We start from the raw sequence: 16177 nt of genomic DNA, 5'->3' as shown, positions 1-16177 counted from the left end.
ACTTTCTCATCGCTTTTCACTGTTTTTGTCCCTACAATAGCATACAGGGATTTTTTTTGTTTTGTTTTTTTAATAAGAAGCACTTCTTATCTAAGAGTGAAATTATAAAAAAAAGTTTAGTGTAATTTGAGTTGTTGTGAATATATACTGTATATATGCACACACATACGTACATACATATATATATATATATATATATATATATATATATATATATATATATATATATATATATATATATAAAATAGTGTAAAAATAAAAAAACTGTAAACAAAGAATGCTTTAAAAAATATTTTTTTTATCGAGCCTTTGGCTTTCAATTCTTACCCTTGCACTAAGTCAGAGATTTTGTAGGATTTGAGTCAGGTGTATGTCATAATCAATTATACCAAGTAGGTGCTAATGATAGTTGATTTCTTATGTAGGTTGAAACACAGTTAATAGCTGGAACAAAAACAGCTGTGCAGGAGCTTTAAACTGGGTGAGTAACAGACAAACCTTTTCATCTCACAGTTTCATCTCACAGGTCATACAACATGACAAGACTGAGCATGACACAAGGTAGTACTTCTGCATCATCAGGGTCTCTCTTAGGCAAAGATCAAAGCATATTGGAATCTCCCAGGGAGGGTGCTCGAGAAGGGCTACCATGTCCACAAATCATGGTCTGCCTGGCCACCGCGGGGCCACCTGGAGGAGACAGGGAAACAACATACAGGCGCGGCCTCGGCCACACCTTAGCCATGTCGTAAGGGAGTACCAAAGGGGACAGTGCAAGGTCTTTTGAGTCGCAAACAGGTCTACTTGAGCCATGTTGAATCTCTCCCAGATCTGGAGTCACCATTCCCCGGGTCTCAACCCCTGTCTCAACAGCGCGTATGCAGCGTATATCCCTAGCTGTCTAAACGAAGCCGCATATGCGCTGTTGAGATCCTCCTGTGGGCTCAGGGGGATCTGGCATGCTGCAGGAAGTGTAGATCAAGTTTGCTGGACGAAGGTGCTCTCTGCTCATTGACCAGCCAAGATAGATCTAGCTTGGCAACACCCTACTTAAAGAGTTGCTCTCATCAAGTTTTCTTGATGTCGGATCGCTCGCATGGACAATGTGCCTTGAGAACCGACTTAGCATGCACAGCTTTCAGGCAAGCCAGGTGTGTTTTGACTTTTTGCTCACCTTCATAATTTTTTTTGGACAAACAATTGACATACAATTGACATAGAAAACACACAGAGTGCTTCATGAACAAACACAAGCTGGTGCGGCTTTAATCCATGCACTTTTATAGCTTCCTGGTCGTGATGTCACTCTTCCGGTGACGTCGTGGTTTCCATTAGACGGAATACACATGTGATTCAGAGCGTGGACAACGCGGAAGCATTCCCAAACAGTCGATGACGCAGCTCGAGTTCCTGAAAGGGAAATTTCCTCAGCGTAGAGAAGAACAAGGAATATTGTTTGTATTATTGCAAATTTATTGCTGTCAATAAAATTTAAGTAATTAAATGTAACTTTAAATTTACTGAGTGATGTTAGCTCATGTCATGACTCTTCATTAAAAGTGTTTTATTTTGCTTGCGCACACTGCAGCAAAAAAAAAAAAGGTATACTTAAAAACTGGAAAATGTGTCCCTTACCCCCTCTCCACAAGAAATAAGACACTGAATTAATGAGCTAGTGCCCTATAGTATGCCTGAAAGAATATTGTATTCTGTTAAACAAAAGCCCACAAACTTTGATTGTATTTGGACCACTTTTCTTGATGTCATACAACTGTAATAGCCTAATGAATGACAATTCATATATTCTCATTTTTTCTTCTGCTTCTATCTCCTTTTTCCTGTTTTTACTTCTGGATTTAGTTACATTTACCTACGTTTATCAAAGATCTTTGTATTTTTATTTTCTGTTACCATTTTTTTTAATTGATATTACAAACATACTGTGAGGGGATTATAGTTAATCTTTTGAATGAAATAGTATTATAATAGAAAAAAGGAATGTTTTAATACATTTAATGTTTTTGTTCATTTCATAACTGTACATTTACAATAAACATACTGTATCTTAATAATAATTAAAAAAAATTCTTAATGGATAAAATGTATATCATTGTTTTAATAAAATAGCTAAATAACTAGAACATTTTAACTGTTGATTGATTATTGTAGTATAACCCATAATAATACACTCAGTCTGAGAGTATGGGAAGTAAATCTGCTTCATGGGAATTACAGATGTCATCAGTGATTATTTTCCTCCACCAGCAGGAAAACTAAAGTAGCTACATTTTCATTTTTATTTGCTGTAATGAAAAAAATTCTTGTATTTGTAATAAAATATGGTGTATTTATAGGAACACTACTGTTTTGGATTCAATACCAGAAATAAAACATTCCAGTAAAATATTTCAAATATGAGTTTGCATGTTTATCCAAAGCCCCAGAAGAGCTTCACCAGAGTGCATTGTTTATCCATGATGTCTGAAACCTGTAGGCTTGGCCAAAATGGGTCAGAGTTCCAGCATGACACTGTGACCCCCAGCACTTCACATGTGGACCGACTTGCTAGGGTTCGAGACCTTTCTGAACGTTTTGTTGGCTGGGAGACCTTTAAAGTTCCAGTCAGACACACACTCCCAGCATGTGTGTTATTTCTCAATAGTGTTGCTTTGGACAGCTATGTATTCAAAAGAATTGGGTTTTTTTGGTTTCCCAGAGGTAACCATTATTCTTTACTGAAAGTTATCGGGATGTGTTTGATATTTACGAGAAGGTGCCTGGGAGTGTTTATGTGGTGGTGAGTCGAATCATGAACCGAGTTTCTTTAGAAGTTCTCAGGTATCATCAATTGTAGTCATTTACAAACAATGCTAACATTGAATATGACCAGACACCAATGAAGCTGTGTTTGTGTGTGTGTGTGTGTGAGAGAGAGAGAGAGAGAGAGAGAGGAAGCCTGAGACGTTTGGGATTAGTCCATTAGCAGTACACTTATGTAAGGAGTGTGAAAGCGTTTGAGATTCAGCCTGTGTTTTTAACACACACTCTGTAATAGGAAGCCATTTGGGATTTAGCCGGTGTCCTTAAATATATAAATAAAGAGCATGAGGAATTCAGCTGCTGTCTAAAGTGTGCAATATTGAACTAATAAATGACTTCATTCTCCATCGAGTGCACTAGGAAATAAAGAGACATCTAGGACTTAAAGAAGTAGTGACTTCTACATTGTACAATGTGCACAATTTAGTTAATGGGAAGCTGTTGACAATTCAGTTTTTTCTAGGCTCTATGATTAATGTAATGCACTACGATTTTAAAAAGGTGCAATTTTGGAATGTTTCCTTTACTATACACAGCCTGTAGAGCACTCTGTGTCAAAAAAAAAGTCGTTTGGGATTTGTCCAATTGCTACTTATAGGGTTTAAGGATTCATTTAGGATTTAACCACTGACTGACTCCACTCTATGTATTGCATTAATTGTCTAACAGGAAGTGGTGTAGCTAACCCCTAGCCAGACAATGGTGAAGCGTACTGATGTTTCAAAAAGCCTTTATTTTGTGTTCAGCCGTCAGCCTTTCCTTGGGAAACACAAAATCTACCTTTCCTTGATGAGAAACCTTTTCTTAGTGAAACACCGTAAGAGCTACAGAACAGATAGATAACAAATAATACAATCAGCTCTTACAAACATAAACATGAATAGCCATTTAAAAGAAACCCTTTTGTGATGTCACACGATGATGTCACAGATGTGAGTGTCATGTGATTCTAACGCATCACATGACATAAGTAATAATAACACATTAAAACACTTCTTTACAGTTAAATAGATTAACCCAAATATTAATACATATGCACATTAAACAAATCAATCATAGTACCTTGTTCCCGTTCCAGCTAGGTGCTTAATTATCCCTTACTTTCCTTAAGAACCTTGTACGATTTCAGAGCATTTAAGCGACATGACTTTCCTTTACCATGGTGTACGTCACACTAACTAGTGGGGGCAGAGTGAAAGGATTATACCGTATGGGGGCGGGGTTAAAAGACTATACCGTATGGGGGCGGAGTTAAAGGACTATACCGTATGGGGCGGAAGAGACCAAACAAAATGGAGCTCAAAAGGATTACCTTACTAACTCTTTTCTAAGAGTTAGTTACAAGTGGTTTTGACGTAAAAAAAAAATGCTTAATGCTTTTGTAATTTAAAGTACTTTTGCAGAGATGGCAAAAGTACACACATCCTCAACTCAGGAAGAAGTACAGATACCCATGATTTAAAAGAGTGGTAAAAGTACTGACTACATATTTCACATTAAAGTAAAGAAGTTCGGGCTCTGACATGTACTTAAGTAAAAAGTAGACATTACTACTACCTGTTTTAGTGTTACGCTGGTAACTGGACCTCACATCATATTAATATGTTAATACAAAAGAATTGTACTTTTTGAACCTAATGAATGTATCCAGGCTGAACATCAAACAGATGCAGACACAAGCAGAGAAAATATGATGATGATCATGTGATCAGGACTGTCTCTGTTCTCAGAGATGTTTGCATTACTTACTCCCTCTATCTCATCCACGTTAACCCCAGACTTCCTGTTGCCTTCTGTCTTGCTCGTTGTTAGCTTCATAGGCTAGCCTACATCTGTGGTGCGTGAGAACCAAGAAATGATACACCAGTGGTAGGTTGAAAAACCTGCACAATGACAATAAATAGGTTGATTAGTTAAAAATAATAATAAAATATTGATAATGTGACCAAATAAATTAAAACTAAAGTAACAAGTCTGGTTTGAAAATGTAAGCAAAAAAAAGTACAGATAGAAACATGTTTATTAGAGAAACAGCGCATGTAGGACGCTTTGTGGACAAGGTGAGAGAGGCCCGATTGGACATGGTTTGGGATGGTTTGGACATATGCAGACTAGGGACATGGGGCATATCGGTAGGAGAATGCTATGGATGGAGCCACCAGGAAGGAAGAAAAGAGGAAGACCAAGAGGAGGTTTATGAATGTGGTGAAGGAAGACATGCAGGTAGTTGGTTTGAATGAGGCAGATGTAAAGGACAGGGGGGTATGGAGACGGATGATCTGCTGTGGTGACCCTTAATGGAAACAGCCGATAGAAGAAAAAGAAGAAGAAGATTTGTGTAAAAAAATGTAATGACTAAAAGTAAAAAGTTGTAAAAAAAAAAAATGGTGATGTAAGGTACTAATGCCAACCCAGCCATTAGGGTTGCACAAGCCAGTGCACTCTTAGTGCCAGTCCCAAGCTGGGATAAATGGGGAGGGTTGCATTATGAAGGGCATCCAGCGTAAAACATGTGCCAAATCAAATGTGCAGATTATGAAAAAGAAATTTATAGAGACCCGAGTTACCAACGACCACCACAGGTATTGTTAGCCAACAGAGTACCGGTGGAAATTGGGCTACTGTTGGCTGAAAGAGAAGAAGGAGAGGAGGAAGAGGTCTACAGAGACAGCAGGAAAAGAAGTGTAGGAGAGTGGAGGTTTGGGTTGGTACTTTAAATGTTGGTACTATGACTGGTAAAGGAAGAGAGGTAGCTGATATGATGGAGAGAGGAAAGGTAGACATGTGTGTTCAGGAGACCAAGTAGAAGGGGAGTAAGGCCAGGAACATTGGAGGTGGGTTTAAACTGTTCTTTCATGGTGTGGATGGAAAGAGAAATCATGTACGGGTAATCCTGAAGGAAGAGTACAGTAAGAAAGTAATAGAGGTGAAGAGAGTTTTTGATAGGGTGATGAATGTGAAGCTGCACATTCATCATGATGAATGTGGGGGTGATGAATGTGAAGCTGCAAAGGTGCACACAAGTGGACTATGCTCTATGTTGGAGATGCAACCTGAAGGAGATTGGAGACTGTTGGCAGGGGACAGTGTAGCTAGACAGCATCAGATGGTGGTCTGTAGGATGGTTTTGGAGGTGAAGAAGAAGAGGAGGAAAGTAAGGACTAAAAAAAGAACAAGATGGTAAAAACTGAAGGAGGAAGAGTGTAGTGTGAGGTTCAGGGAAGAGGTCAGACAGGGGCTCGGTGGTGGTGAAGAGGTGTTGGATAATTTGGGAAACTACTGCAGGAGTGATGAGGGAGACAGCTAGGAAGGTACTTGGTGTGACATCTGGAAATAAAAAGGAAGACAAAGAGACGTAGTGGTGGAATGAGGAAATGCATAAGAGCATAAAAAGAAAGAGGTTGGCAAAACAGATTTGGGATCGACAAAATGATGAGAAAAGTAGGCAGGAGTACAAGGAGATGCGGCAGCAGGTAAAGAGGGATGTGGTAAAAGCCAAAGAAAAGGCATATGAGGAGCTGTATGTGAAGTTGGACACTAAGGAAGGAGAAAAGGATTTATACCGATTAACCAGGCAGAGGGACAGACCTGGGAAGGATGTGCTGCAAGTTAGAGCAATAAAGAATAGAGATGGATATGTGTTGACTAGTGAGAAGAGTTGAGAAGATGGAGGGAGTATTTTGAGCAACTGATGAGAGAGAGAGAAGGTTGGATAGTGTGGAGATGGTGAAGCAGGAAGTATTAGTAAGGAGGAAGTGAGAGCAGCGATTAAGAGGAAGAAGAGTGGAAAGTTAGTTGGATCAGATGACATACAGGTAGAAGAATAGAGATGTTTAGGAGAGATGCAGTGAAGTTTTTAACCAGGTTGTTCAACAATATTTTGGAAGGTGAAAGGATGCCTGAGGAATGAAGAAGGAACATGCTGGTACCAATCTTAAAGAATAATGGAGATGTGCAGACCTGCTCTAACTATAGGGGAATAAAGTTGATCAGTCACACCATGAAGTTGTGGGAAAAAGTAGTGAAAGCCAGGCTGAGAGTATAGGTGACCATCTGTGAGCAACAGTATGGTTTCCTGCCGAGGAAGAGCAGCACAGATGCATTATTTGCTTTGAGAATGTTGATTGAGAAGTATAGAGGTCAGAAGAAGTTGCATTGTGTGTTTGTGGATTTAAAGAAAGCATACGACAGAGTGAAGAGAGGAGTTGTGGTATTGTATGAGGAAGTCAGGTGTGTCAGAGTGAGAGTGTGTGGGTGGTGCAGGACATGAATGAGGACATTGTGACAGCAGTGAAGTGTGCAGTGGCAACAACAGACTGGTTCAAGGTGGAGGTTGGACTGCATCAAGGATCGGCTCTAAGCCCTTTCCTGTTTGTATAAAGGAAAAGAGTGCAGACAGGGTGAAGTGGGTGGAGTAGAGCGGCAGGAGTGATTTGTGATAGAAGGCTATCTGTGAGAGTGAAAGAAAATGTTTATAGAACTGTGGTGAGACCTGCAATGTTGTATGGTTTAGAGACAGTGGCATTGAGTAAAAGACAGGAGGTGGAGCTGGAGGTAGCAGAGCTGAAGATGTTAAGGTTTTTCATTGGGAGTGACGAGAATTGACAGGATTAGAAATTAGTTTTTTGGAGGGACAATGTAGGACGTTTGTAGGACGCCATGTAGGACGTTTTGGAGACGAGGTGAGGGAGGCGAGATAGAGATGGTTTGGACATGTGCAGAGGAGGGACATTGGGTATATCGGTAGGAGAATGCTGAGGATGGAGCCACCATGAAGGAGGAAAAGAGGAAGGCCAAGAAGGAGGTTCATGGATGTGGTAAGGGAAGAACTTTAATTCTTCTTCTGCTTTCGGCTTCTCCCATTAGGGGTCAAGCGGAAAGAAGAAGAAGAAGAAGAAGAAGAAGAAGAAGAAGAAGAAGAAGTAAAGTACTGATGCCAGAAAAATCTACTTACGTACAGTAACACAGTATTTGTATTTCATTACTTCCCACCTCTGCACTATAGTGCTAAATATTTGGCTTGTCCTTCACTATACACTGCACTATACACAATTGCATAGTGTATGAAGTCATTTATGAACCCCAAACCACTTTCTCTAAAACAAAAAGTGCCCTACATAGTGTAGCAGGCAGGGGATAAATCCCAATTGACTCCTTAAAAAAGTACTGGTCAAACTGCAAATGGCTCTATTTTGGACACAGCTGTTTAGGATTCAATTAATGTCTTGTAGACTCTATGAGCCTGTATGCCTAATAAGGAGCTCCCTAGAACATATCTGTTAATTTATATTTCAGGAAGCACACTGTGTGTCCAATAGGAAGCTGGGAAGCATTTCAGTATGTGTCCATTAGTACTCTGTCAAGAGCTGTATGTACAAAAGGGGGCCATTTTGGTGTATGGAGTAAACTGCCCCTGGCTACAACATTGTATGTAGAGCAGTAAATCTCAGCATGCTGTTTGGTATTTGTAAATGACTTCACACCGTATGCAATGTTCCCCTAGGATTCAAACAGTAATTTCTACACATTATAAAGTACACCATCTATGTAATAGGATTTAGATAATGTCTGTATTAAATGCATTATATTCGAATGGGGAGATGTTTGTTATGTGTTCATTATTTTGTCCTTCACAAAGTATACTTTGTGTTCAAAAATGGGGGCTGTTCGGGAATCAACCCTGATTTATTTAGACACTAAATCTCTAGAAGGAAGTTGTGCACCCATTAGTTTTAAAGCAGTGGCATACACCAATCAGGCATAGCAGTATGATATAACATTATAACCAGTGAAGTGAATAACACTAATTATCTCTTCATCATGGCACCTGTTAGTGTGTGTGTGTGATATATTAGGCAGCAAGTGAACATTTTGTCCTCATACATGACATGTTATAAGCAGGAAAAATAGGCAATCGTAAGGATGTGAGGGAGTTTGACAAGGTTGTGATGGCTAGACGACTGGATCAGAGCATCTCCAAAACTGCAGCTCTTGTGGGATGTTCCGGGTCTGCAGTGGTCAGTATCTATCAAAAGTGGTGAACCGGTGACAGGTCATGGAAGGCCAAGGCTCATTAATGCACATGGGGAGTGAAGGATGGTCCGTGTGGTCCAGTCCAACAGACGAGCTCATGTAGCTCAAATTGCTGGAATTGTTTTGGCAGCAAAAGTGGGACCAACACAATATTAGGCAGGTGGTCATGATGTTATGCCTGATTGGTGGCCGTAAAGTTATGCCTGGTCAATGTACAATTGATGTATCATTTAGAAAGCAATTTCTGACTTAACCGGGTTCTATATAGTGAAGCAGTGGTCCCCAACCGGGGATCCGTGGGTCAATTGGTACCGGGCCACACAAAAAAAATACATAACTTGCATTATTTCTGTTTGATTTATTATCTGATTCTGAACGATGTTTTATTTTGGAAAATTACCGGATTCTCTCCACCACATCTGTCTATGACTCACTCTTGATGCATGTCAAGATGCCTCGGTCACATGTCTTACCTCCATCCGCTACCTTCTTAAAGGGGCTGCTTCAGCCGCGAACACATTAAACATTACTGCAAAATTCAAACCCCCAAGCGAGCAAAATGAACAAAAAACAACACAGTGGATTCACGTTAATTTTTATATTTTGAAAATACCAGTTTTTATGCCGGTCGTATCATTTTATTTTGTTGTATTTATCCGCCACACCTGAAAGGGCGGTCCATGAAAATATTGTCTGACATTAATCCGGTCTGTGGTGCAAAAAAGGTTGGGGACCGCTGTAGTAAAAAATATGTGCAGTGTAATAACGTGCATTTGTATGTGTCCTTTGTTATTTTACAGTATTTAAACAATTAAATATACATGGTGAACAGTACACTATAATATCTCAAATTGGAAGCAATGAGGGGCTTTTGATTTTACAGGGATAAAAAATGGGTATTCGAGTAACATTTCTGAAACAAACAAAAAAAAGTCACAATATAAAAAGAATACTAGTTTATAAAAATCTAGAAGAAACTAAATTGACAGAAAGTTAATTTTGGCAACACTTACCTTTAATTTCCTCTTTAATATTCTTCTATGATTTGTATGCAAAACAGTTTTCATTTTCATTCAGAATGGTGAAAAAAAGTCCAGTAAGTCCAGTTAAAGGCATCTGCCAAGAATGCTGCTACAATTCACATAAATAAAAATGTATTGTTCTCAGACAATCATCATGCAAAAGTGGGCGAATAGTTTCGAAATTTTCATGGTTTAAGCTCGTTGAAGGTCTTCCTGATCTCCCGTCAAGAGAGATCTGCCCAGTTTCATGCAGAATTGCATGTTCGCTCTGTGTTCTAACTTGCTGTTCATGATGCAATTGCAGACATGGTAATGCACATGGTCAGAATAGCACCAGTTAACACCATTAGTCTCGAAATGTTTTAATACCATCTCATATAATAGCATTAAATAAATAAATTAAGAGCATCAGGGATTCAGCTGCTGTATAAAGTGTGCACTATTGTAAAAGTAGGTGTGGATGACAATGTTTTCAGGTGCCAGAAAGGCTGCAAGAACTAATATGCACTCTTTACAGCAGAGGTGGTCAGAGAAGCATCTCAGCATGTACAATATATATATATCAGACCACAAGGCAGAACCACTACAGCTGCAGCAGATTAAATCAGGTTCCATTAGTATAAGCCAGGAGTAGGAATTTGAGGCCAAATTCTGAACTGGACAGCTGCAAAAAAATTCTAGATATTCCTATTGAAGTATTGAGTGAGTAAAAATACTGTACTACTTGATAGAAGCCTGGATTTATGCCCTCTGAGCCATTTGGGACACATCCTGTGTCTTCTACATACTGTCTGGTGCAGTAAAGGAGAAAAAAAGGATTCATTAGACCAGTTAAGTCATGATGCATTTAGGAATTTCAGAGCACATGACCCAGAGCACATTTTGTAGCTAAATCGTGTGTGTTAGAAAGTAAAAGAGTGTGTGAAGCAAAGAAAGAGTGTATAGGCACATATATGTGTGTGTGTTTGTGGGTAACATTCCCATTTCCTGCAGTGTCTGTATGGCCTTCACAGCTCAATCTGTTAATAATCACCATCAGTACGCTCACCGGCTCACACTCACACTCTGTCTCTCTCCTTCACACACACACACACAAACACACACACACACACAAAGTGAAATTTATCATATTTTACACTCATAGCCAGACACAAACTCTCTCTTATCATCTCTGCTTAACGCAAACCCCCACTTTATCGCACAGCATGATAACACACACACACACACACACACACACACACACACACACACACACACACACACACAGCATCCTGACAAGGCAGCAGGAAGTGACGGGCCTAAGAAAATCCTTCCTCAGTCACGTATCACCAAAGGGACATCTGAGTGCTGAAGTAATCAAGCGACAGCTGTCAGTGAACGTTGCAAAGCATATTGATGGGAGAGACAGGTGTTGCTGTGTGGTAGGGATGGTGGAATGTGTGTGTTATTGTAAAAGGGGGGGTGTAAATGTGAGATATGACGACACCAAGTCTTTCATGCCAATTTATCAAACCCCACCTACCCACCCCGGGGCCGAAAAAGGTGCCAAGGTTTACACCTCATCTCATCACGTCTCGTCTCGTCTCATCTCGTCTCGTCTCATCTCCTGGTTGTAAAAGACGCTCCGGCACTTTCACGTCGCAGACTCCCACGTGCTCGTTCTCGACGCGTGATTTTTCGCGGGAAGGTGTCAAGGTTCCCGCCGACACTCGAGCACGTTTTGCCATTAAACGCGGGCGTGATGATCAGGGCGAGATCCAGTCGGAGGTGGTAATTAATGTACCAGAGCAGTTATTTATACCGTAATGTGCAGAGTTTTGCTCGTCAGTCGTTTTGCATGCCTCGCTTGGCTCGAGCACGGGGAGGAAGAGCGCACGCGGGTGCCGTAAATGGATTCCGCTCTTTTGTTAATTACACGAAAGGAGCGCATTAAATGAGTTTGAGCATCACACAGGCACACGCACAGAGAGAAGCCAAGATGTGTGGAAACTGTCGGAAATATAAAGCCAAATCCCAAATGACTCCTCACTATGCAAATCTAGAGGATATAACTTGCATCCTATATCTTGCATCCTGAAACAAAAACTGCTTTAGTCAAGTTCCTTCATAGAAACAGACACACTATATAGACAAAAGTATACAAAAGGGTTCTGAGTCCCAAAACTCTACAAAACTGGAGCCACACAATTGTACAGAATGTCTTTGGATGCAGTACCATAGAATTTTCCCTTCATTTGAACTAGGAGATCCAAATCTGTTTCAACATGATAAATGCACAAAGCCAGCTTCTTGAAGATATAGATAACATGTGCTGGAGTGGAAGATCTTGATTGGCCTGCTATATTCAATTTAATAAACTTGTATTTGTAAAGAATTTTTGTACAACTGACATTGTCTCAAAGCAGCTTCACAAAAATAATGCAGTAATTAGGTTATTTAAAAGAATATGTAAGTTTACACATGCTTTTGTGGGACATCAGGTATGACCAGGCGGATCCGAAGAGAAGGAAGAGGACAGGAACGCTTTTCAATGGAACCTGAGAATCTGAGAAGAGGGGTGACAGAAAATAAAAATTGTTAAGCACTCTCACTCTTTAAGTGTATAAGGACACTTTATAGTGTGATCAGGGTGTAAGTTGGGGCTACATAGAGGAAAGAACCAAGACCTAAGGAAGACCTATTGACAAAAGAATTGACTAAATAAATGTGCTTTCAGTCTAGACTTAAACACAGAGACTGTGTCTGAGTCCCAAACACTAATGAGAAGGCTGTTCCATAACTGTTGGCTTTGTAAGAGAAAGCTCTGCCACCTGCTGTAGTCTTTATTATTTTGGGTACCAACCATCTGGGGTATCAGAATGTATCAAAGGTTTGTTTAAATACTTTGGCACTAGACTGTTCAGTGGTTTATAGTTAGTAGTTGGGCAAATATAGATCAAAATGTATTTTAAAATAAAATATTAAATACCTTACTTTAAGTGTATCAAAATGAAATTCAAAATGCAGCAGCCACACCATGTATCAAAATAAACTACTTTATTTTTGTATTTAAAAATAATAAAAAATACTTTAACAAGGTGCATGAAATTTATTCGCAAACCTTCCATCAATTACCCTATTTGATCAAGTAAACAATGTTTGATAGCAACAGCTTTTCTCCGATTCACACAATAAATCTGACATATGCAACCAGGTAACAGATCGAATATTCACATCTCCCGGGTAAAGATCAGTTTTAAAGTAACCAACAGTTAATGTCTCATAACTGTATCCTAATTTTGTGACTTGATGTTTGGTAATAAAGAGCTACTTTACATCAGCAACACTGACTCAATGACAAACAAGTCATTCAAAGAAGACAACTGATAGCACATGCATTTATAGCAACTAGTTTCCAACTAGATCATTAGATTGTTAACCATAAATATAATAATATGTGTCAGGCAGTCATTCATGCAATGGTGTGCAAAATCATGATCCTACTGAACAGCTACTTTAATTAGGGTACAATATTCGGCAATCAAATATTTATTTATCAATCATTGGACATCTATTTAAAAGGCATCCTGCACGTTTCTTACCTTCACCACCTTTTTCAATATGGATACATTTTCTGTTTTGATCTCAACCAGTCTGGGCAAATTACTGAGTAGGCACCAATCAGAGGCCATATTTTTATGATATTTTAAAACTACAAAAATACAAGAAAATAAAGTATTTTGATACAAAATATAAAGCTATTTTCAACAAACCTATCAAATACAAATAACTCAATCATATTTTATATTTGAAATACGTATTTTTAATATATGTATCATAAATACTGCCCATCCCTGTTTATACGTCAGTAGTAGTATTTTGTAATCAATGTGAGATTTAATTTGAAGCCAGTGTAGACTGAATAAAACAGGGTGCTTTGGTCATAATTCCTGGTTCTTGTAAGTACTCTTGCTGTTGCATTCTGGACTAACTTAAGCTTATTTTTTGCATTAACTAGAACATCCAGGCATTAAAGCGTTATAGTAGTCTAATCTCGCTGTAACAAAAGCATGAACTAGTTTTTCTGCATCCTGTAACGACATCATATTTCTAATTTTAGCAATATTTCTTAGGTGAAAAAAGGCGATCCTGATAATGTTATTTACATGAGCCTCAAAAGACAGACTAGGGTCAGTAATCACACCGAGGTCTTTGACTGCTGTACACACTGAGACAAAAATACCATCCAGAGATGCTATGTACATAATTTGAACGCTACTTCCAGCTGCATGTGGTCCTAGGAAAAATACTTCCGTGTTATCAGAGTTAAGCAGAAGAAGGTTATCAAGCACTCACTCTCTAATGTCCTTTACACACACAACATTTTTAAGCTGATCTCTCTCATCTGGATTTGCTGAAATATACAACTGTGTATCATTAGCATATCAATGGAAGCAAATACCACATTTACGTATAATTTCACAAGGTGGCAGCATATATAAAGAGAAAAGCAGTGGGCCTAGGACAAAACCTTGCGGAAGACCAAACTATACTGAGAGAGTGTAGAGAACTCACCATTTACCTCAAAGCTATAGAGCTCTGACCTATAACCTATTGAATAGGGATAAATAGGGAATAGGGAATACTGATTGTCATACATATTGTCTAGATATGAGAAGAAAGGATTACTATTCTGTCTATTTTTTTTTTTTTTTTTTTTTACCAGGAAGCTTAATCTACAGTACAGACCAAAAGTTTGGACACACCTTCTCATTCAAAGAGTTCTCTATGAAAATTGTAGAGTCACACTGAAGGCATCAAAACTATGAATTAACACATGGAATTATATACATAACAAAAAAGTGAACTGAAAATATGTCATATTGTAGGTTCTTCAAAGTAGCCACCTTTTGCTTAGATTACTGCTTTGCACACTCTTGGCATTCTCTTGATGCCTACTTTGAACCTACCTCGTCCTTCAACCTGTCCATCACCACTGCAAAGGGCTCAGAGCCGATCCTTAATGCAGTTCCACCTACACCTTTAACCAGTCTGTCATTCCTACTGCAAACTTTACTGCTGTCCAACTGTCCTCATACATGTCCTGCACCACCCTCACATACTTCTCTGACAAACCTGACTTCCTTATATAATACAACTCCTCTCGCCACCCTGTCGTATGCTATCTCTAAATCCCCAAACACACAATGCAACTTCTTCTGACCTTCTCTATACTTCTCCATCAACATTCTCAAAGCAAATAATGTGTCTCTGGTGCTCTTTCTCAGCTTAAAACCATACTGTTGCTCACAGATGGTCACCTCTTCTCTCAGCCTGGCTTCCACTACTCTTTCCCATAACTTCATGGTGTGACTGATCAACTTAATTCTCATGTAGTTACTGCAGCATTTACTGCTTTACCATCTCCACACCATCCAACCCTCACTCTCATTTTCCTCATTTATCAGCTGCTCAAAATACTCCCTCCATCTTGTCAACACACTCTCCTCACTAGTCAACACATTTCCATCTCCATCCTTTATTGCTCTAATTTGCAGCACATCCTTCCCAGCTCGGTCCCTCTGCCTGGCCAATCGGTACAAATCCTTTTCTCCTTCCTTAGTGTTAAACTTGACATACAGCTCCTCATATGCCTTTTCCTTAGCTTTTGCCACATCCCTCTTTACCTGCTGCTGCATCTCCTTGTACTCTTTTTCTCATCTCTCTGCTGACTTTGCCAACCTCTTTCTCCTTATGCTTTCCTGCACTTCCTTATTCCAACCCCACACCTCTTTGTCTTCCTTTCTATTTCCAGATGTCACACCAAGTACCATCCTAATTGTCTCCCTTATCACTTCTGCACTAGTTGCACAATCATCCAGCATTCAGGTTTAAAACTGAATACAGATATTTGGAGAAGATATAAGTATATATTTGCACTTCGTAGACACCCTTATTCGAAATGACCTACATTTATCTCACATTTAACTAAGGGTTAAAGCCCATGCCCATAGGTTCCGCAGTGAGAGTCTGGTAAGAATGGGACTTGAACAACCTTCTGATCAGAAGCCCACTGTCTTAACCACTGAACTTTTTAGCACTGCATTGCATCATGTAGCATTGCCATAACCCCTGTCATATCCATATTTATAGACACTGGAATTAATTATGATTTCTTTATATCTCCAAAAAGATCAATTAAATACCAGTGTAAGAACAGTGCCAAAGTGTAAAAAAAAATATATATATATATATATATATATATATATATATATATATATATATATATATATATATATATATATATATATACTCATGACAGC

At 39.1% G+C, this 16177-nt stretch overlaps 1 long non-coding RNA gene across 1 annotated transcript; it reads right to left on the bottom strand.

The window, feature by feature from the left end:
- Positions 1 to 1236: 1236 nt before the first annotated feature.
- Positions 1237 to 3917, bottom strand: LOC124380848. Its single transcript, XR_006924740.1, has 2 exons — positions 3883 to 3917; positions 1237 to 1410 (listed from the first exon to the last, which is right to left on the bottom strand). It is a non-coding gene; the product is annotated as an uncharacterized LOC124380848 (long non-coding RNA).
- Between the last annotated feature and the right edge of the window lie 12260 nt (positions 3918 to 16177).

The sequence above is a fragment of the Silurus meridionalis genome, chromosome 3, assembly GCF_014805685.1.
Source record: "Silurus meridionalis isolate SWU-2019-XX chromosome 3, ASM1480568v1, whole genome shotgun sequence".
Lineage (NCBI taxonomy): Eukaryota > Metazoa > Chordata > Actinopteri > Siluriformes > Siluridae > Silurus > Silurus meridionalis.
Note: the sequence above shows the minus strand (reverse complement) of the source record. Positions and strands in the feature narration are given on the sequence as shown.